We start from the raw sequence: 21,962 nt of genomic DNA, 5'->3' as shown, positions 1-21,962 counted from the left end.
AAATTGGACCTCTGTCCCTTTAAGAAACTCTTGTTCTTTCCAACACTGCAGATTTAGGAAGACATCACAACATGGCTCCTCTATTAAGCCTTTAACGACATTTTTACCAGCGTTGCGCTGAGAAGCAGCTCATTTAATGAGCTCATCAGATGCACAGTTCCATCAGGTGCTTGCTAATTGCTGCTGGCTAGTCTGAAGGAGCTGAGTTGCTAATTGCTGCTGGCTAGTCTTAAGGAGCTGAGTGGGGGAGAGTTACTCTGTGAGGCTGAAACTCAGGAGCTTATCTGCTGGTCTGAGGAGGAACGGTGTCTTGAAGGCGGCGTGAGGTCGCCACAAACGTTGTTGCACAGCTGAACAGTTGCCACGGGAGAGTCAACGATTTCTCAAACATGCATGAAAAAAATCAAGGCAACACTCCAGGTACGTTTTTGATGAGGGAATAACATTGTAACATGATGCAAGGCTAAAAAAAAAAGTTGCTTTTACATAACAATGCCCTTTAAGCATTGTCTCATGTTGTAATGTTAAACATTAAAGTGACCCCTGTCTGATTCCCGGTCTATGCACAAAGTGAGAGAACAGCACCGAGGCGACGGCCCATATCTGCCTCCCCTGCTTCTCAACTGAGCAGCTGTAGAGATCCTTTTTTGTCAGGAGTGAGCTTCCACTCCTCACATCTTCCTCATTTATCACTCCGTACCTCAATGGAATCTTTCCCTCCGTGTTCAGACGCGTCCAGCGGCTCCATAACTCACCCGTCTGACGGGCTGACAGTTCCGTACAGAATTATGAGCGTCTTCCCGAGCGTCTGCGCCACTCTGTGTGGGCCGCCCACGTAGGTGTGTGCATGCGGACGTTTTGTGAATCCATGTGTATGCCTGGGCATTAATCTCCTGTCTCGTCACACACACACTCATACGCCACACAAAGGTCTTTCTGTTCCACTCCGCACAAAAAAAAAAAAAAAAAAAAAGGTCCTGCTGTTTCTTTTCTGAGGACGTGACAGGACAGGTGTAAAAGGCTGGTGGCAGCAGCGCTTGGCAAAAAGAAAGTGGGGAGGGGGGCAATGTAAACAGCCAAGAATGTGATCCACATCACAGCCACTGATTTAGGAGCGGCCGGGGTTTGGCGGGGTGAGAGGTCACTCACTGCTGTGCAACAAAAAGAGATGAAACATTATCTCCTGTGACAATTGAACTCTGTTCAAGTCGTCCCTCCCCCTTTTTTCAAACCAATTGCCATTGTCTGTCATGTGTGAGTAATAGATGCTTTTAGCCTCACTTATGATTCATGTAGATTAAATGTATCACTGTGGCACAGCTGACTGCTGGGAGTGCGGGGCGTTAAGAATAATACTGTGAGAAATTACACTAACAGATGGGCCGGTTCGTCTTGGATGTATTTATTATTGCCAACATGCCTCATGTACGTTTAGGCTTCATGTTTCTGCCATTAGACATTTTTTTTTTTATCGTGAAGAAAATGGATTATGTTAACAGAAAAATGATCAAATGTTTGGGTTTAAAAGGATATTTTGCAATTTTGAAGCCGGATTCAATGGAGAAGTTATGAACTGTAGAGAACTTACCTATGGAAATAAAGTTCTCATTATCAGTATCATCAAAATACATGAAAGAATATTCTAGATATGTGGAGTGACTTTGAAGTAAACATAGCTGAACCAATTTATGATTTTTAAAAAATTTATTTTTAAGTCATAGTATGAAATTTAACTATGAGGCAAACAGAATAAAATCCTACTTGAAGTTTCTTTTTTTTCCCCCTTCAAAATCTCACCAAAAATTGCCAAAGTGACCAACATTTTCTCAATCTTTCATGAAGAACAGAACAATACAGCGGTTCTCCTCTGCTCCTGTTGCTGTTTACTGTTACTTAGCTGTCTAAGAGGAGATATTGCCTGTTTCCCTTGCTTACTGCAAAGGAGACGCAAATGTGATTGTTTGGAAATATTTCCGGTCATGACAACACCAGTCATGGAGGATGTCTGGTAAGCTACGGACACGAGGCTAAATGCGCAGGTAGCTTCATTAATACTGAAATACCAGGAAACTGTGGTATTATTGCAATCTGTTGTTACCGGGGAATACAAAGAAAATATCACAACAAAAGAATTTAAACTTCACACACAAAGCTATAGTTGTATGGATGCTTAGTGTAGTCCAGACCAGCTTAGCATTTCATTTGAAAAGTCCCTAACAATAACACTGAGCGATAAGTCGAGCAGTACAACTTATATCTGAAAATTGATTTATTTTATGTACTTCTATTAAAATCTAAAATATTACCGGATTTTACTGAATAAAATTTCAGAGCTGTATTTACACAGCCGTTAAGTGTGATTGGAAACCAATCTGGACCTGACACTAAAAGCATCAAATGGGTACAGAAAATAGATGAGAGTGAGTCTCTATGACTTGTGTCAGAATATCCTGTCTTTGGATGCTAAAGGGGTGAGCACTGAGTTTATCTGAGGTATTTTGTTCTGAAAGACTCAGGTCTCTGGCCGCAGCATCAACACAAAAGCAGCAAGATGCTGGACAACTCGACTCATCAGAGCTACACCGAAGAAGCCGTTGTTCAGAGCTGTTAGACGCACGTAAATGTTTAAGGCACACTTTTATTTGACCAACAGCACATTATCAGCCACACCTCAAAGGCTTTTCAAAGGAAAAATAGTTTTTTTCCTGGGATAACTCCTGAATTCTTGGCGTCATTTCTCAACCGGTTTCACGTTGGCTGTTCAGTAAAATAAGTGAACCGAGCGATTTGCAAAGGGTGAAGTCTGCTGCGGTCGTACTTCAGCAGCAACCGCCAACCTGGCCTGGACGAGCGTCCCTGACCTGCTAGCTCATCTGTTTGAACTGACAAACTGAAAGGGCAGCGGGATTAGTCACTTATTAAGCAAGGGAGGCTGGCGCTTTAATCACTGGGGTTGTTTAGTGGACGGGAAAATGCTCCTGGACTCGGTGAGTCACCACTGCAGGAACTGAGACCAAAAACAGAAGTCCAAGAATAGCTTTGTGACAAAAAAAATAAATTAAAGATAGGTGTTTAGATTCTGCAGTGACTGACCTCCTTCAGACAAAGGCTCATTATTTCCTCTACCTCTTAAAGACACTATGAAAATCCCACGACTTGCGACTTCAACCCCTCGCTATATAACTGCTTGTTATTACAGCAGATTAGATGAAAGATCTGGACAGTGCAGTGCTGGGACTGGACTTCTTGTTTTTTGCAGATGCTTCCACATTCCCCGGCCGCATCCTGAACACCATTCAAGTGCGCTAATTACTACTAAGAACATAAGAGGGCCTTTGATTTGTTGGAAATGAGCTCTGCGCCTCAAACACGAGCCTCGCTTTCAAAGAGGCCGTTTCCTGTGAGAAACCACCGCGCTAATAAATGCGCCCTGATTCGAATCGTTCGGCTCCACAATCAGACGACACCAAAAGCAGAGATCGAGCGAAGCCGTGTGCTGTTATGGTAAAAAAAAAAGAAAAAAAGAAAAAGGGCAGATTTATATTGCACTGGCTTAGCCCCAAAGCCATGACTGTTTCGTCTGTGAACCTCTCGGCTCTGTACTTCAAGGTCTATTTAAGCTACTATCACAACGTACTTGACAAGTTTGTCATTTCTCTTAAAGCGAAGACATTTCCTATTACCATTTAACACTCTCTGCAGAAGTAATTAGTGACAGCCATCTGGTCGTGACTCCGTCACAGAGGAGCGTAAAGCAGGATGGTTGGCGTGAGACTAGAGATTTCATCTGAATTCACAAAGTAAATATTGTCAAAGAAAAAAACAAACATCTTTGAGGTCATGAAGTTTTTGTATTTGACTTATTGTTGTTCTCAATGTTTCAAATTCATGTGTTTTGTCAGCAATACGTTTCACGTAGGGCTGCGCAGCGGTGCGGATGTTAGCGGTGTAGCTTTGCTGTAAAACGGATTGTGTTTCTGCATGTTCTCCGTGTGCATGCGTGGGTTCTCCCCGGGGACTCCGGCTTCCTCCCACAGTCCAAAAACATGACTGTTAGATTCATTGGACTCTCTAAATGGTAAGAATGGGAAATGGCCCGTATTTTCATAGCGCTCTGCACTACATTCAGGCATGCACTCATTCACACATCAGCGGGGATCAAACCAGCAACCCACCAATTGAAAGACAAACTCTTACCATCGCCATCGTTGCCCTACAGCGTGTGTGTGTGTGTGTGTGTGTTAATGGTTTTTTATCCTGTTCAGAAATTAATCTGCCTCTCGCCCAAGGACCGCTGAACACAGGCACCAGTTCCCCTTATCTCACTAAGCAAGTATGAACAATGGATGCTTCATATAGAAACTTGTAGGGAATGACTTTGTTACTCTAAACATAGAGAAGGCAGTGACTTGGTCCTGCAGGTCCCCATATCAAATCTCTAGCATTAGGAAGAGAATCCAGTGCCGAGTCCTTGTGTAAATTGAGGAAGGTTGTGTTTTCTATGGGAACCCGATAGGAAGAGGCGAAGAAAGGACGACAACCACCCCTTTAACTCCAAACTGCCCCAGAACCTTAAAAATATGCCAGAATCTGGACAGTCTCCTCTACTTCTGTGGTCAGATTGAGGGGTCATGTGATCTCTGTAGTCCAGGAAGCTTAATGTAAGAGCCTCATAGCATTAATAGCATAATCATGTTTCTGTGAATTGGTTGTTAGAGAGTTTAAAGGAGAAAAGGCCAAATTTTAGCCATTATCTCACATCTAGCTCACATCAACTATCTTAATTTATGGTTACATATTCACCAAAAAAATCAAAAAATCCATCCTCTCAAGAGCCGTGGCTTGAAGATGAACCACATCATTTACAAAAAACCCAACCATAATGTCCCCTAACCAGTCACCCGACTCCCCATGGTTACACCCCGAGGTTCTGTCCGTGAGCACCAAGAAGAGGATCAGAGAAAAGCGCCAGGCAAAGCGAGTCCAGCCGCACTGGAAATACTCCTGTCCTTTTTTGCTGACAATGCAAACACAGCTCTTGCTTTTATTATACAAGGACTGCGTAGTGCTTTAAAGCACCAGGAAGCACGAGCATTCAAAGCCGTAAAACACAAGGCCAATGCTACAGCAGCAACGAATCTTTCTTGTCTTAAAGGAAGTGAAAGAATGACACCCCTGCCTGGAGGAATGTAGCATTCCTTACTTGTCAAAAGATTTATTACAAGAGAAAATTCATCTAAGTACCTTAAAAAAGAAGACTAAAGCAATGCAACACTAGAAATTGCTCTGGCAACACGACAGCACTGTAATTGCTAGCGTCTTGAGAAATCTGCCGCCCGGAGACAAAAAAAGGTCAACATCCTCAAAGCCCTCACAGATCCTGTGAAGAAAGTCACGTTCAGCTGAGGTGACGAGTTAAAAGAAAACTGTGGCTCAGGCAGGTTCCGACAGACCTCTGGCAGAGTGTGAGGCGAAACTGTATCATCCGTTGTCACCGATGGAAACAGATTGTCCTCAGTTTAGACTGGGGCTTTATCTCGTCGGCACTCACAAAACACACAAAACACAACGCTTACCGCGAAGATAAAACCAGAGAGCAAGTCTCTGCTTGCAGCGTGTCGACAAGGCCGTGTCCATCGTCCTTGACACTTTGTGTGAATCTGCTTGAAAACATTACCCACTGATTGCGTCTCTTGCTCACATCCTACAATTACTCCGAGGCTCTTGTATTTAGCAGCTCGTACTTTGTTTTGGAACACACATCTGTGAGTCTTCCTCGCTGACAGCACCTTCGCTAGGATGCGCTCGGGAAGACACAGAGACCGGCACATCAAAGTGCAGGTGGCCCGTTAGTAACATAGGGGCAGAGCGGGATGGAGGCATCACATCGACAGCGATAAGAGGCCAAAAACAATACCGCAGAGCCGCCAGGTTCCCCGTCGTCTCTCACCCCCTCACATCGACCTTCAAAAGGTCTCGTTTCATCTTTTGTCTACAAAGTCTCAGCCAGCTGGAGCGGGGCGGAACGTGCTGCTGTCTGTGAGTGATCGCTCAAGGTTGTGTGTTACAGTGGCAGGTAAAACAACAGAGCCAAGGAGAGTAAGGCAAGTTCACCCGTACTTGCAGGGAGTGCGTGTTTATCTTGAAATAACGCGTGCTCAGTGTTTGTGTACATGCCGATACCTTCTTCTTCTCCTTTCTGAAGGCTTTCTCTTGATTGAGGTGACTCGGCAAGCTCAGACGTGTTTAAAGGCCAGACAAGGCAGCCATCAGTCATGTCTCTACAGTGGAAAGCCGACTTCACGCGTCAGGCTGAGGAGATGGGACCATCGTTCCTGATGTTGATGTACGCCTGTACGAATACTCAAAATGTTCCCTGTAGCAAAAAACTACGGCGGATCTGGAGGGTTCTGGCTCACCCTGTGAACGGGTTCATCCTTTCTTAGTGGGCCGAGCCGATGCGCTCACCTCTCCTCAATCATTAATCACTCAGAGTGTTGCCAGCGCAGATCACTCAATCTCTAAATGTATTAAGGCTAAAGCCCAGTCTTGGAGGTTGATGAATTAATAATGAGGTTCACATGAAGGTCTGTTCAAAGTGGGAGAGAACAGCGGTGCTTATCAACGTCCCGTCAGCACGAACACCTTGGACTTCAGGGGTTCGGGTTAGGTGCCAAATATAACTGTGCTTCATAAACTTGTTAAAAAGTAACTTGTAATTTTTTAAAGATATATTATTTGGAAGAAACCTTTTACGCAAAATTACACTTTATCTCATTTTGTCCTTTTATAGCTGCAAATTTAAATGTGACAGACGCATCTAAAAAGCGAGACATTTGGAGTATAACTTGATCTCAGTCGGCTATTTTCAAATATTTCCACAGATTTAGGTCTGGACTTTGACTAGGCCCTTCCAGCACATAAGTATGCTTTAATCTAAATCATTGAGCCTCTTGCTGTTCATGAACTTTAGATTGAAACTCATCTTGACTTATTCTATGTACGAATGGTAGAGAACAAACAAACTTGCCCTGGGTTGCCTTTGCTCATGATCACGCTCTCTGTCCTGCTTGTCGTTTCTCTCCCTCGAAGGCCAGATGTGAAACGGAGCATCCTTTGTTTAAACGCACCTTTGGGTGTAACATCTGCGTTGGAACCCTCACCGGCTGATAGAAACGGCAGCTTCGCCGTCGGCCCAAATGGTGAGGCCGTAAACGTTGCATTGGGCTGTCTGTAGCTTACGAGCGACTTGGGATTGATAAACCTGAGTTTTGTCCACGCTAAAATAAGAGCTGGACGAGTTTTTGATTTCAAGAACATATCTCTATTCAACATCTGTAAGACATGTGGAGACAGTGGGATGACATGGGCGCATAAATCGCTTCAGTGGGCCCGAAACATTTATTGACGATTTCATAGAGAACATAAGCATCTGGACACAGTTTTGAAATTTGTGGCGCTAAACTGTATTCTGCTCTGCTGTCTAATAGCTGAAGACAAACAGTTTTTATTGGCTTGTGTTAAAAATACTTACTGTGCTCACGAGTTTTTGACCTTTTGCCGTTTTTCCCCTTTCATGTTTTCGCTCTAACAGTCACACAAACGCAAAAGCAGCAGAAAAGACCAGAGAATCTAGGAAAGCATAACTTTTCCGAGCCAAAGTGCATCAGCAGGGACGCCCCGCACAGCTGAGCTGCTCTCCCTCAACTTTTGTGGCCAGGACATCTGTTGCCATAGCAACGGTGTCCTTCTCTCCTCGTCCTGTCTCGCGGTGCAAAGCGGTGTGATTTTTGCGCCGCCGTGTTGCTCATCAGCAGGTACGCGGGACGCCGGGCGCGTCTGCCGAACGGTGGGCGACCAGCCGTAATGACACTGCTCTCTGAACAGCTCAGCGTGCGGCTCCTGGGGCCCCCGGCTGCTGCAGCCTGTCTCAGCATTTCTTCTCCGTCAGTGGGAGGCGGCGCAGCCGCAAATTGGAGCAAATTGGCCAGTAGGAGTGGAGGCTTTCAAGGACAGGAAGGAAACAGGGTGAAGAGGAAATGCTAACGCCGAAAGTTGGAGACGGTTTGGTCTTTACAAATCAGTACAGTTTGGTTTAATAGATGGGTTTTGTCTTTTATTCCTAAAGATAATTTAATTTTATATTCCTACATACAGTGAGTGACTCGACCATTTGGCATTTTTGGTACATCCGAACCACAAAATTCTGTGTAATTCATTTGGGCAATTTTCTCAAAGACAACAATCTGAAAAGTGGAAAAGATATTTAGTCTCCAAGGTTGACATTTTTTTAATTTGTAATTTGTATAGCAGTAAGGCAGTTCAAAGTGCTTTACACCATAAAAAACATAATAGAGTATTATGTGCAACTAGGCCTGTTGAACCTGTTGCATAAACAGCATGTTTGGCTCTGGTTCAATTGGATGATTGTACCAGATGATTGGATGGTGATGTAGAGTAGACTCCAGAACCAGAAGGTGTTTGAGGTGTTCTGGTTCTGGAAGGTTGATGCAGCAACAACAACAGGTCTTGGATGTATTTTAATGCTAAGTCGCTCAGTGATTAATAAACGGATAAAACATGTTAAACTCTGAGCGTTCTGATCGACCTTTTCGGAAGACGCCGTTGCGGCAACCAGTGCGACTAAAGATGAAAATTGGGTTCTGCTTATCGTTTTCTTCTTTTTGCACAATCGATTACGTTCTATTACTTCAGGCTTTGTTTGGTGCATCATGCCACCTGAGAGGTGTTGCTCTGATCTGTCTTGTTTTACAGCCCATTTCACATCCCTATAATTTGCTGCAACACAACTGCCGACTTTCTACCGAGTTTTGCAGCACTTAGCCTCTGGGCTCTTCCGTAATCTTTTTTTAACTGCCTCAGCTTAGGAACTGCCACCCCGGCTTCCCTCCTGCTCTAGCTTGTTTTCGGTTATTGTTTTACTCACTAAATCTACCAGTGTGCAGCTTGGTCTCCTTTTCGCTGTTCTCTGTGTGGGAAGGGCTAGGTATTTCAAATAGAAAGGCACACTTAACCCGCCGTACACCGGCTGCCCTGAAACAAGACCTCAAGGAAGTTAGTTGTTTGTGGCAAGCTGTAAGACGTGCTGCAGCATTTGGATGAGGGGAGCGCCGCCCCTCGGAAACCCAAATCAAAGTTAAAAGGTGAGGTTTCTCTGAGGCATGACTCCAAATGAATTCTAATGTTACAACTTCACTGTTTTGCTGCCTGAGAGTTTGCAAACGCATCGCTGATTTAGATGCAGGAAATGTGAAAGTGCACTGTTGTGTGAAGTGTTACAGACCCTTGACCCTTTCCATATCCAATGTCGTGGGCTTAGAAGTGACCAAATTAGGAAACAAAGTTTAGGAGACAGAATGTAATCTCAGAATTCCTCCCACAGAGGTTTGCTGGAGAATGTCAGAGAACAAACAGCATCAGGAAGACCAAGAAGAGACTGGGCAAGAAGGAAGTTGTTGAGAGGTGTAGAGCAGAGCTGAGCTCTAGAACTCAGTTTATCGTCTGGAAATTAAGAGCATGGCACAACCACAAATCTACCAAAACACGGCCATTCTACCAAACAGCAACAATCAGAGGATCAGCCAACAACCCATCCTGACTCTGGAGGAGCTGCAGAGATCCAACGCTCTTTCACTGAGAATCTGTTGACAGAACAACTGTTTGTCCTGGAATCCACAAATCTGGGTCAGATGGAACAGAGGCAAGATTACTGAGTTACTGTAAAAAAAGGTTATGAGGAAAATGAGTTTGCAACAACTCATTGGAGATCCAAACAAAAATCTGAAAGCAGAGGTAGAAGTCAGACGAGATCCAATCTGACCTTTTTGGCTTGTATGCAAAATTGCACATGTGGCAGTGGTGGTCCAAAGCTGTTTGGATGCTTTTAATTAATTGAGACATGAAATTTGACAATTTGATGGATGAAGCTAAATACAGGAAGAATGACACCTGTTAAACGTTCAGGAAGACTTGGGGCAGAGACAGCGGTCCACCGTCTTGCAGGAGAGCAACAGCTAGAATGTTAGAACGGTTCAGTCAAAGACCAGATGTAAATCCAACTAAGAATTTTTGGAGACCTTCCCAAATATTTTGCAGTTTCCTCTCTTCATTCTCAATTTCAGACTCTGGGAAAATCTGGTAGAGATGCACTCCAAAAGACTTTCTACTCCATGGTGAAAGAATTCTGGTTTTGATGCTCGCGTTCTCACTAAAACGATGAAAGTAAAGAACATCACCCAAGTTTTAAAGTTCTTACACTATAGAGAATAGTCTAAGATTACCATTCTTTATAGGCTTTAATAAACTTTTGTTTAAAAGTCTTTGAATGGTTTAGCACCAGAATGCATTTAAGACCTGTTGTTGTTGTTGTTGTTGTCGTTGTTGTTACATCAGCCTTCCAGACCTCTCAGGTCTTCTGGTTCTGGTTCTGGTTCTGCTCTGCATCATCAGAACCAAACATGGTGAAGCAGCATTCAGCTTCTATACGCCACAAAAATCTGGAACAAACTTCCAGAAAACGGCAAAGATGCCGAAACACTGAGCTCCTTTCAATCAAGGCTAAAACTCCACCTGTTTAGAGCTGCCCCAGATTCATAAGAACCAGAACATTGATCCATACATTTGATGCTCATTTGCTTAATGATTTTCATGATGGCATTTGTTGCTTGTTTCATAATTGGTTACTATATTATGTTTTTAAGCCCCCTTGTCGCATATTTCTGCGGGGGTTTTAAATGCAAAAACACAGAAAAATGAAACTTAACAAGCTGCTGTTAGTCTCCCCACCATAAACGCTACTTATCATTTGAAAGAGTCAACGATTTATTGGCGATAAGGTCAACCTGATTAACACAGTCACACATCTTGGAACACTAAACAGTGATTAATTGTTTAGTTAATCAGTGTTGGTCACTAATAATGCTTTAGACTTTAGAAGTCTCATACTCAATCCAGCTAATTTTATCACAGTGACCACAGCAACCTGGACACAGCCGGTCACCTAACCCGACAAGGAGAGCTTCAATCAGAGAACCATTTGGTTTAGATCAAAGCAACTGGCCTAGTCAAAGCCCATTTGGGAACCATTTGGAGAGACTTGAAAACTGTACAAAACCAAACAATCCAGCATGAAAGAGTTTGAGGTATCTTGTATAAAATAATGGGGGGGGAAATACAGTCTCTAAGTGTGAAACTCAGACAAATCTAACAGACTTTCAGCGGCGACGTCCTAGAAAAAATATTGAAATGTATTTTACTAACATGCAATGATAAGAAAATGTGGAAAGGTATTCAAGGCAATTCTTCCTGTTTTCTCTCCCAGTCCACACCCAGACTGCACTTTTAAAGTCAGCCAGTCACCTATTAAAAATCTATAAGCTGTTGACTTTTAACCAATGAAATGCATCGGTCGGATTGAAGAGACAAATACTGGAAATATGGAGATAAAATCATTATTAATAACAAGTTGTCAAAGGAGGGCCGAACCAATTATCTTGGGAACATGAATCTTTGGTGAAAACGTTTTAAAATCGTATTGTGGGGGGGTCCACATTAGATCCGTACCATTGAATAAAGTAATTTATTACAGAACATGCAGTACTGTAGAGGCCAGCAGTGTGTCACTGAGAGCCTTTGTCGTGTTGATGGGGAAAAACACTGAAGTTGTTGCTGTAAGACTGGAGATTTTTATATATATTTTTTTATGCTTCAAAATGGTTCACTGTTTCCATGAAGTTCCTAGCAGGGCTTTTCAACAACTGGTAAAGCAAACATCTTACCAGGAAGTTGTAAGTTTGCGTTTTATCAGCGACGCTTCTGATAAACACTTGAAACACCCGTAGTTTAGCTGAAGGTTGTGAGATTCAGTTTCAGATCACTGAAATGACAAAATCTAAATCAAAGCCAAATGACAGGAACAGCAATTAAACTGAGTGAATCAGATACATGCCCTTCAGTAGAAGCTCTTATAGGTGCAGTAGGTAACAGTTATATATATATATATATATATATATATATATATATATATATATATATATATATATATATATCGTCTCGAGAGCCGAACTTGCAAGCAGCTGAAAGCATGTTTGACGCTAAGTGGTGACATTTGCCTTTCCTCCAAATATTATTTTCACATTAAACACTAACTATTTTTAAAATCCTGCCTTTGTTTGGGAAGGTTACAAATTTCAACTATTTTGTAAAATAATGGCAAAAGTGAAGCTAAAAGAAAAAACATACTTTGGTCACAATCTCTTCAATCAGTAATTTTAGGCCACAGCAATCACAAAAAGAAATCCTGGAAGGTTTTCTCAATTGCTGCTTCTGCATCCCAACTCAATAGATGCTTCATTTCTGCTGCATTGTCTTGAGCATTTCATACTGTGTTTACTTTGTAGTAGTTTTTTTTTTCTCCATCAATCAAAAATAATTACAGTTCATTTCAAGATAAGGAAAGAAAAACACTTGAAAATACTCATTCGCCGTATTAAAAGTTGCAATTTTAATCACACTAGGGTCTATTTCCTAATGAGGTAATTAAGAAAAATGACAAATTGAAAACAGAAGTGTTTAAACTGCACTGCTAGAGGTAAAAAAAAAAAAAAGTGGGGGGAAATTGTGGTATAAGAAATGAACGTTCGAAGTATTCGATAATCTGATTAAAAGTTTGGCCTTTTTTTCAGCTTGCTGGCCTTTCGTGAGTTTAAAAGATGGTTTGTATGTTGTAGAATTTTGAATGCAATACTTAGCATTGATTTAAGGGAAACAGTCTGAGAGAAGAAAAAAAAAAAGGCGAGACGACAAATGTTTGGAAAGAGCCAGCGGACAGTCCGGGCCAGGCGTGTCCGGGCCAGGCGTGTCCGGGCCAGGCGTGTCCGGGCCAGGCGTGTCCGGGCCAGGCGTGTCCGGGCCAGGCGTGTCCGGGCCAGGCGTGTCCGGGCCAGGCGTGTCCGGGCCAGGCGGTCCGGGCCAGGTCACTGCACGTTTGGATGCTTTGCTAGTTTAGATCGAACTGAGTCGGATATGAAGAAGAACATTTTTTTTTACAAAAAGTTATTAGGTGTCAGCGGTGGATGGAGGAAGATTAGAATCTTGAAAAGCAAAAATAGACAGATGCTGTGTAGCGTACAGGGCAAACACACTTTTTTGTTTTTTACTGTAAAGTAACAAAAATCTGAAGTTAAGACCTTAAATCTGCTCAAGCAAAATTTTTCTTCATTTCTGCTGACTTGTGTTCTCAAAACTCAACTTCCGTAAGAGGCATTTGACGCACCGGGCATCCATAAATATATATATATATATATATATATATATATATATATATATATATATATATATATATATATATATATATATATATATATATATATATGTGTGTATATTTTCCATCTTTTAGCATAAATAGAGAGCAAAAATGTCAACAAACAAACACTGCTTTTAGATAAAACTATATCCAGGCTGAAGCTGTTTCCCATTCAAGGTCTGAACCGTGTCGTCATTCTGCTGCAGGGAAGGAACAAAACACACTGAGTGTTTAAATCATTTTGTATTTACTATGTATATCTATAGACATTCAGAAAAGGATGGTAGGCATGTGTGTGCGTGTGCGTGTGTGTGCGTGTGGGTGTGTGCGTGTGTGTGTGTGTGTGACAAGAAGTTGTTGTGACTGATATCAAACATCTTTACGGGGTCATTTATAGTGAACAGCAGTGAAAGTGTCATCGTCCAGTGCTGATGATTGGATCCGAGCGAAAGCAGGCAGAGGCAGCGAGCAGATTGAGAGATATTTTGTTAATTTTACAAGAATAATTAAACAAGAACTTAGACAGCAGGGAAAACACAGAGACCAGATTGATTGGTTGCTTCTGACCAAGCCGTGTATTTCTGAAGTTAGTGCTGGCAGAGGGCAGAGAAGAAGAAGATTTATTTTTTCCACAGATTATATTAAAACTGTCACAACGTAGCGACACTTTTAACAAATACATACAGCACTTTTTAAAAAAAATAAAAGTTACATTCAGCAGGCTTTAACTCAGGAAAATTAATATGACCAACCTACTTTAAAAAAAAAGTTTAGTTTTGTTTTAAGCAAACACGCAAACAAAACTCGACTGATTAGAAAGAATACGAATAAAATAATGAGACTTTTTCTTGGCTATTGCCAAAGGTAACCAGCAAAAGTGTTTAAGGTCATAATTGGATCATATTTGTTCATCTAAATGTCACTAATTTACCTAAACTAGCTTACCTCTGCTGCTGTAAAGTAGATTTTTATTGTTTATTTCTGTATGTAAGTATTTAATCAAATGACAATCGGTGAAAAACAACTCCACAGATCAAAACAGGCTAAGCTTTCCATAATTTAACGGTGATGAACGCAACTGTACTTTAACTACACCTGCGTTATTTACTGCTTAAAAAGAATGATTTACAGGAAGCTTATCTTGCATTTTATTGATGATTCAGTATTTTTCCACTTTTGCAGTAGAAGAAATCAGATGCAGTGACACATCTCTTTAAAACCTTTGCATTCTGTCGTATTATGACCAAAAACGTGCTTCGCTGTTTTATGATAAACTACATAAATAGTGCAGAACTGAGAATTACAAGGAAGATTATAGCTTTCTAAATGAAAAGTCTGGGGATGTATTTCTCTATATATTCGTACAGTTGCTGACTAAAGAAATAGCAAGAGAAAAAAAAGGAGAGCAAAAAGCGCTTTGTAAAAATTCCTCTGTAGTGATTTTAAATAAAAAGGTTTTTCAAACGATTTGCATAATTCTGTTTATCTTGCAAAAAAAAATGGCACAACAAGAGCTGCTCCTGCAGACACACGCGGCACACGTGTGTCATCTTGCAATTTGCTCCATTTGTGCTTGTTGCACATCAGAGCTCGCTAAATTGTTTGTCTGAGTAGAAGGTTGCGAAACGCTCGACGCGGCGCGGGGACCACGCGGTGACTCAACGAAGCGTGATGATTCTGCGAGCAAAACCAGAAGGAATACGTCAGCGGAGAGATAAGTGGAGTGGAGGGGGGGAAGGGGGCTTCAAACGCCAGGCGAAGGCCCGGGGAAACCAAAATGAGCGGCTTGCGGAGAGCTTAATGCGGCCCTGCAATAAACAAAATTACAGATCAGCGTGGCTTTGTGTTTCACTTTTCAGGAACCGCAAAAAAAAAAAAAAAAAAAGTTGATTTCCTGTTTACTGGGATGGGAAGATAAGAGAGATGAGGCATAATTCCAATTCATATTTCATCTGTCTTTAACACGAGTGTGATTTCCCCCCCTGACTTGACATCTGTGTGGCGACATGCGCACGGCCAGTCATATGACTGGTGTGTGTGTGTGTGTGTGTCATTCTGGCTTTGGGGCTATGAGTGCTTACAGAGCCAGCCAAACTCCGCCTTGGATTATGGGTGGATGTGCATATTTGTCCACAGCCTTAACACTAACAGTCAAGGTTTATGGTGAGAACACGTAGACAGGAAACCCTGCAGGGCAGCTGCCCCCTGATGAGTTTCACTGGTGTGACGGGGGAGTGGTGTTGGACTTCTTTGAAAGTGCTGAAGGCCGGGAATCGAACCTGCGACAACCACAGGCTTCCGTATGTGGGTTGTGCTTAAGCCCTGCGCCACCACAGCACCCCCAGGAAGAAGCTGCTTTAAAGGAATTATAGGGTTTCACACCTTCACGAATTCTTTCTTTTTTGTTTTATTTGAATGTTTTAGATCACCAAACTGACCTGTAAATATCAAATAACCATACGAAATGCAGTTTTCAAAGGATTGCCTTTTTTTTCTTTTTTAAAACAAAGTTAAGTAAGCTATCCAAACCAATGTGGTGGTACGCGAAAAAGTAATTGCCTCCGTCAGCCAATAGCAGCTTGTTTGACCCTTTGGCGGCTTTAGCTGCCATCAAGTGTTTGGGATAACTGGTAATGAGTCTTTGGAGGAATTTTGGCCGGATCTGTGGTGCTGATTTCTTCTAATTTAGGCGCATGATGTGGTTTTGCAGCATGAAGGTCCACACTGCAGCGTCTTGGAATGGATTTATGGCCGGGACCTGGAGTGAGCCCGTCCAAAACGTCATCTTTTAGTGATTAAGAGGTGGTCTAATGGATTGTTGTGCTGTTACACATTCAAAAATAATAAAAAAAAACAGATGGCAGGACTTTTCATGGTTCAATATCCATTAAAAGCAAAAAGGAAGACCACCTATAATGTTCTTTTTCTTAAAATATGCGATAGTTTTAGGATATAACAAGGTGCTCTATTGTCGTTTTTCTTTTCTTTGCTTTTGTTTTAAATCAATCTACTTTATAGCTTAATTATTTCATTAAAATAAGTTCAATTAAGTCAAACTCAACCTAAACATGTCTAATTTTGTCCCATCAGTCCACAGTAGACGGCTCCAAAAGCAGGAAGCAGACTACATCGCAGGGCATTCTGGGTAAATGCAACCAAAACAAATGCGAGAGTCTAAAGCTAGCAGGAGAAATGGCAAAAGAGAAATCCTACAAATCGCTATATTGTGACGTCAATCCATTTTTTTTCTTTTACATTTTGTGACGAAGGAAGTTGCGCTCTGTGTTGCGTCTTCTTCGGAGGTTTCCTTGTCGTTTTCGTCGGTGCAGCGCCCCCACAGGGCGGAGGGGGGAACTAGTTTTTCAAAGGGTTTGGTTGGTCGACACGGAGCAGCCGAAAATGAAACAAATGTTGCAGTTTTGGTACCAACTATCAGGCGCGAAAGCACACCAAGTGATTTAATGACTCCATAAGACGGGTATTAAACCTGGGTGTGGCTTGTGAAATTCAACTGAAGCGTACCATAAACAGGAATTCATTTAGATTTAGATGTACAATGGCAGCGTTTCTTCCCCACAATAAATGACATCATCGCAGTAAAACCAGCCTTTTTTTTGGTTTGTGGACTCGGGTCATCTCTATTGGATTTTGGCATTTCTGTTCTGATGTGAAAACATCCAAGTGTGGCGACTTCTCTTTACAGCACTGCATACCGCAGAGGAGATGGGAGATCAGAACTAAGGTACATCTTGAATAAATACTAATCCAGAGCAGACTGTAAAGAAAGGTCGAGGCGGTCGTAACAGACGCATCGTCTTAGCGACGACTCCGGTCAGCACTGGGGTGTTTCAGTGACCGGTACAGCAGTGCAGAGAAAGAAAAGAAAAGAAAAAAGCTCACATTTGTCACAACGAACAGCTGTACTGCAGTAATAAAACTATTCACATTAATGTGTTATTACCACCCACTCCAGCACTCGTCCTTGGCTCAAAAATCGAAAGGTTAGAATGACTTTCTGGAAGTGAAGCTGATGCATTAAGCTCATCAGACCTAAAGAAAAACACTTCACACTGCTGAATTCCTCGCGTTGCTTTACACATATTTTCATAGATGAATGTCTTCCAGCAACACAAACCAACTCCGCAACGCCGTATTAATCAGCTCTCCGCTAAAGGTTAATATTTTATACGCCGCAACCTTTAGTTCAAGTGAAAGAAATATGTGCAGAGGCAAAGTCAGAGGTAATTACAGTGCGCCGAGGCTCACACAGTGCCTCTTTTGTTGTGTGACGGGAGTTTACGCAATCAGCGAGAAATGCGAAAAGGTGAGCTTCACCCCATCCCCCAGGCCGGGCCTCTCTGACAGCCTCAACTCTCACTGCTATCAAAATACATCGGCTCTTTCCTGAGTGTCGGCCCGGCGGCAGAACACAAGACGAAGTCACCCGGTCTCCACGCATGAAACATTATACAATAGCCAATAAATTTTGAACCTAAGCCCTGGCCTTAAAGCCTTAGCCCATAAATGTAAAACGACCTGAGTTGTCAGGAAACACCCCTTTAGCACCGGTGGGACGGAGTGGGTGGGTGGGAAAGAGTTGTTGGAGTCAATCAAGGGGCTTTGGATTGTGGAGAGGCATTGTCTGTAGATCATTAAAAAAATAAAATCAAATCTGAAAGAGGCATTAATGATGGAAACAAAAGCCCCTAAACGGGGGAGTTTCTTTACAAGGTGTTCTATCATCCTATGTTATAATTTGACTCCCAGACTCTACAAAAGAAGTTTTGATGTGCATTTCCTCGGGCTTTCTGACAGACTCACAGTTTCTCTTAGAACGGTGAGTGAGATGTCTTTCTGTCAAAGAATTAAATTCCTCATCCAACCATAAAAATGCAAGTAACTCATCAGATAAGCTATGACTTGAATAATTAGAGGGATACTTTGTGTATTCCAGTCACATAGTGCATTTTGTTGCACAACCAACTATCTTACCTTCAGTTGTTGTCAAAAATGACTTAAAAGAAATTTGACTTTGAAATTGAATGCCTTGAAATTGGGCCTCTGTCTCTTTAAGAAACTCCTGCTCTTTCTGAAACTCCGCCTTCAGGAAGTCGTCACAACATGGCTCCTGTATTAACCCTTTATTAGCATTTTTGCCAAAGAAGAAGCTCCTATAATGAGCTCAGCAGTTCCACCAGCTGTTTGCTAATTGCTGCTGGCTAGTCTGAAGGAGCTGAGTGGGGGAGTGGAGAGGGTGCTCTGTAATCCAGAAGCTTGGAAACTGCAGCTTTGAGGAGGAGCTTTGGTGTTGAAGGCGGAGCTAGGTCCACCCCGGCATTTTGAACAGCTGAATGGTTGCCATGGGAGATTATAGGATTTCTCAAACATGCATGAAAGAATCAAAGCAACACTCCAGCTGTGTTCTGATGAGGTAATAACAGTAAAACACAATGTAAAGCTAAACAAAGATACTTTTACATAACACTGCCCCTCTAAAATGAGGTTTTATGATTTCCTTCCTTTAGTAACGATTTAGATTGGTTATTCTCTGATCTCAAAATACATTTTAGACCAGAAGATTACTGGTTGTACATATCTTCTTTCAAAAAACACAGTATAGAGGAAACTTTGTGTCAGCTCTGTGCAAGATTTCTTCACGTTACTTTTTTCTTTCTGAGGACATGACGAGACAAATGCATGTAATCTACTGACAAACATGCCTTAGGAATGCAAAAGGCAAGCCAGACTGGGATATGCCAAGGATTTACTTTCAGCACCTGATTAAAAAAGTAAAAAATGTGTGAAGAAAATACAAAAAGTCAAACGACTAGAAAGGCTCAAGTCACCCGAATAGTGCAACAATCGCATAAAGCCACACACATTTAATCAGATTTAACTTGGAAACACAATGTGCTATGAAAGACAAAGTATAGATGTCCTTTTGTCTCTGGCATTCAAAAGCTTAAATCACAGTCACTCGGGAGAGAAGCGCTGATGGAATCAGATGCATCTACTCTTATCAGGTTTAAACTATTTGACGGTGCATTCAGTCCCAGAAATGGAGCATGAACTTGTCTTCATCTCAATCACAGTATATTTAGAGTGATGAACACGGTATCCATGCGTGTCACTTGGATTAGAACGGAGCGGAGGCTGGGGTAAGTTGAGCCAAAGGGTAAGTTGAGTCGCCCCTTGTTGCTAGGAAATGGTTAAAAACAATGATCATGTGACCAACTAGTTAGGAGGCAAGCATCACTTTTTGAAGTCTGTGAAGTTAAGAACCACACTGGTATATTTGTGAGACTTTAGACTTAGATATTTCTAAAATTTGTTTATTTGTGCTTTTTCTGAGTTACAACATGAGGTCATAAACCGAAGGTAAAAGTGTGGCATTTCAGTTGTGAGCACAAATAAGGTGGAAATGGTAGCTTTGGGGTAAGCTTTGGGGGGACGTGTTTTTCAACTAGTCTCGATTGTTTGACACAGTGCTCTGAGAAAGAGAACCACACCAGCTGAAAATGGAACAAATGTTGCAACTTTGGTCCATAAATCAAACAGAGTCTATCGGACTTTCAGGTGGGAAAACACCCTAAGGTTGCCTTGGTGCAGGAATCCTAAATATGAAAAATGGCTCATCTTGCCCCAGCCTCCCCTATGTGGCTGCTTGTGCTCCATTCTTACAAGAGATAAGAAGAAGAGCCAAAGCTTTGGTAACAACGTACGGCACATCTAAGTATTTCATTGCAGGAAACAAAGCGCTTACACGACTGACTTGTGAATGACTAGTGCAGTTTAAAGGAGCGACTCCCGTTTGCAGCTGTATCGTGGAACCATTTAGTGTGCACGCCTAAAGCACCGCTATCAAAGCGAGCCCTGCTAGGTTTCTGCCTTGTAGCCGGAACACAGTCGTCTGGGGTGTGACGCCATTCCCAGCACAGAGCTCTGACTTCAGAGGCAAATGGAACGCAGCATTAGCTCCCCGGTGGGGCATCCATCAGATGTGTAGAGGGGACATCTGCCAGCTACCGAGTCATCCACCTCTCGAAATAGAGCCCTGACAGGATGCGCGCGGAGCAGGCAGCGCTATCTCACTCTCTCTGGTTACACAGGAGAGGATGTTTGTCAGGCTGAAGCTATCACATTAGCATAATCCACGCTGATGAATTTAAGATTAGTACAAGTAGAACACCGGGTATTACTAGGAACCTGTGTGTGAGAGACTGAAATCAGACCGAAATGATCCGTCAGGTAGTTTATCCAAGGAATGTGATTGAAACTGTGCAATTGTTACACTTTCAAGATAGAGTAGATGCAATTTTGACTTTTACTTTTACCAAATCCCTGTAACTTTTTTAAACCTTAGGTGAAATGTGTGAAAAACCTTTAAAACCCAATTTCAATCACCAAAAAACATCAACATCAGTAAATATGAGCATCTTTTTCTTTTTATTCTTTTTTTCCAAACTATTGGTAGAAATATTTAAGGTATAGTTTCATTCATTGTCATGTATTATGCATATAGGGTGTCATGTGTTAAATGTGGAACCAAGCAGGCTGTTTGCTGACACAAGATACCTCTCAGTCGTTGTAAAACAGCAGCTGAATACATTTGTTTGAAATGTGGAGATTATCGAGCACCAACAAGCAGTTAAAGCTCAAGTCAATTAGACAAGCTCAACGGCTGACAGGAAGCTCCTCAGACCCCTTCAGGTGCGAGAACCACTTGATCAGAAAGGACAAGCTCTGTTAAAACCAAATCGGTTTCTGATTATTATAGACATTTTATTATTATAAACGTATTTTAGGACATTTTGATACCAGGAATCATAGCCTGTCCATCGTCTTCCTACTCAGTTCCGCTTGATTCTCATCTCCCTTCAGGACTCTTTGGATTTCTCCCATTGAGTTTGATTTCTCCAGCTGAATTTCCACCAGAGCCAATTAGCAAACAGAGAGAGGAGTTGTGAACGATGACGTCGACTTTCTGCGCTGTTTTAGAAATGTAGTCTGTCTACGTAGGGTTGAAGTTTGGTAATGGCAGCGAAGGAAACTTCTGAGTCCGTGTTGGAGACGCTTCCAAATACTGAGCAATTAAAGTCAGAGCAAACAAACAAGAGAGGAATGTTTAGGATTTTGTTGCTGACAAAGATGTCGAGACCCTACTTACCACGGGGTTGTTAACAGCAATTTCTGTTAAACGTTATCATACGTCATGACTAAATGTTAGCGGTTGGGTAAAGTCAGATCCAATTGTTTAAAACCAACAGAGTCCACACCTCCAGCAATCAATCGTTTCTCAGTAACATACAGCAGGCTTCACAATCAACTTTCCTAGTTTTACTTTTAAACTAGCTGCCAAATTTTAAAATATACTGTATATAGATATATACAACAGGATGATGGGGTATGGGAAGGTGAACCTCGATGGCATCAGGGGAGAACTTGGCAGTCTATGGTAACCATGGTTACTTGTGCTGTCACTACTCTTCTCTGTACTGTAGCATCTTCGCAATTCCACGTGACGAATCTACTCAGCCACATCCACGCTCACTCACTCCATCAAAACAACCAAACAGGTCAAAGGTCATGCAATTGCATTATTATTGAAGGCTGTCTACTGAAGCCAGATGGATCCCCT

The sequence above is a fragment of the Xiphophorus maculatus genome, chromosome 15, assembly GCF_002775205.1.
Source record: "Xiphophorus maculatus strain JP 163 A chromosome 15, X_maculatus-5.0-male, whole genome shotgun sequence".
NCBI classification, from domain to species: Eukaryota; Metazoa; Chordata; class Actinopteri; order Cyprinodontiformes; family Poeciliidae; genus Xiphophorus; species Xiphophorus maculatus.
Note: the sequence above shows the minus strand (reverse complement) of the source record.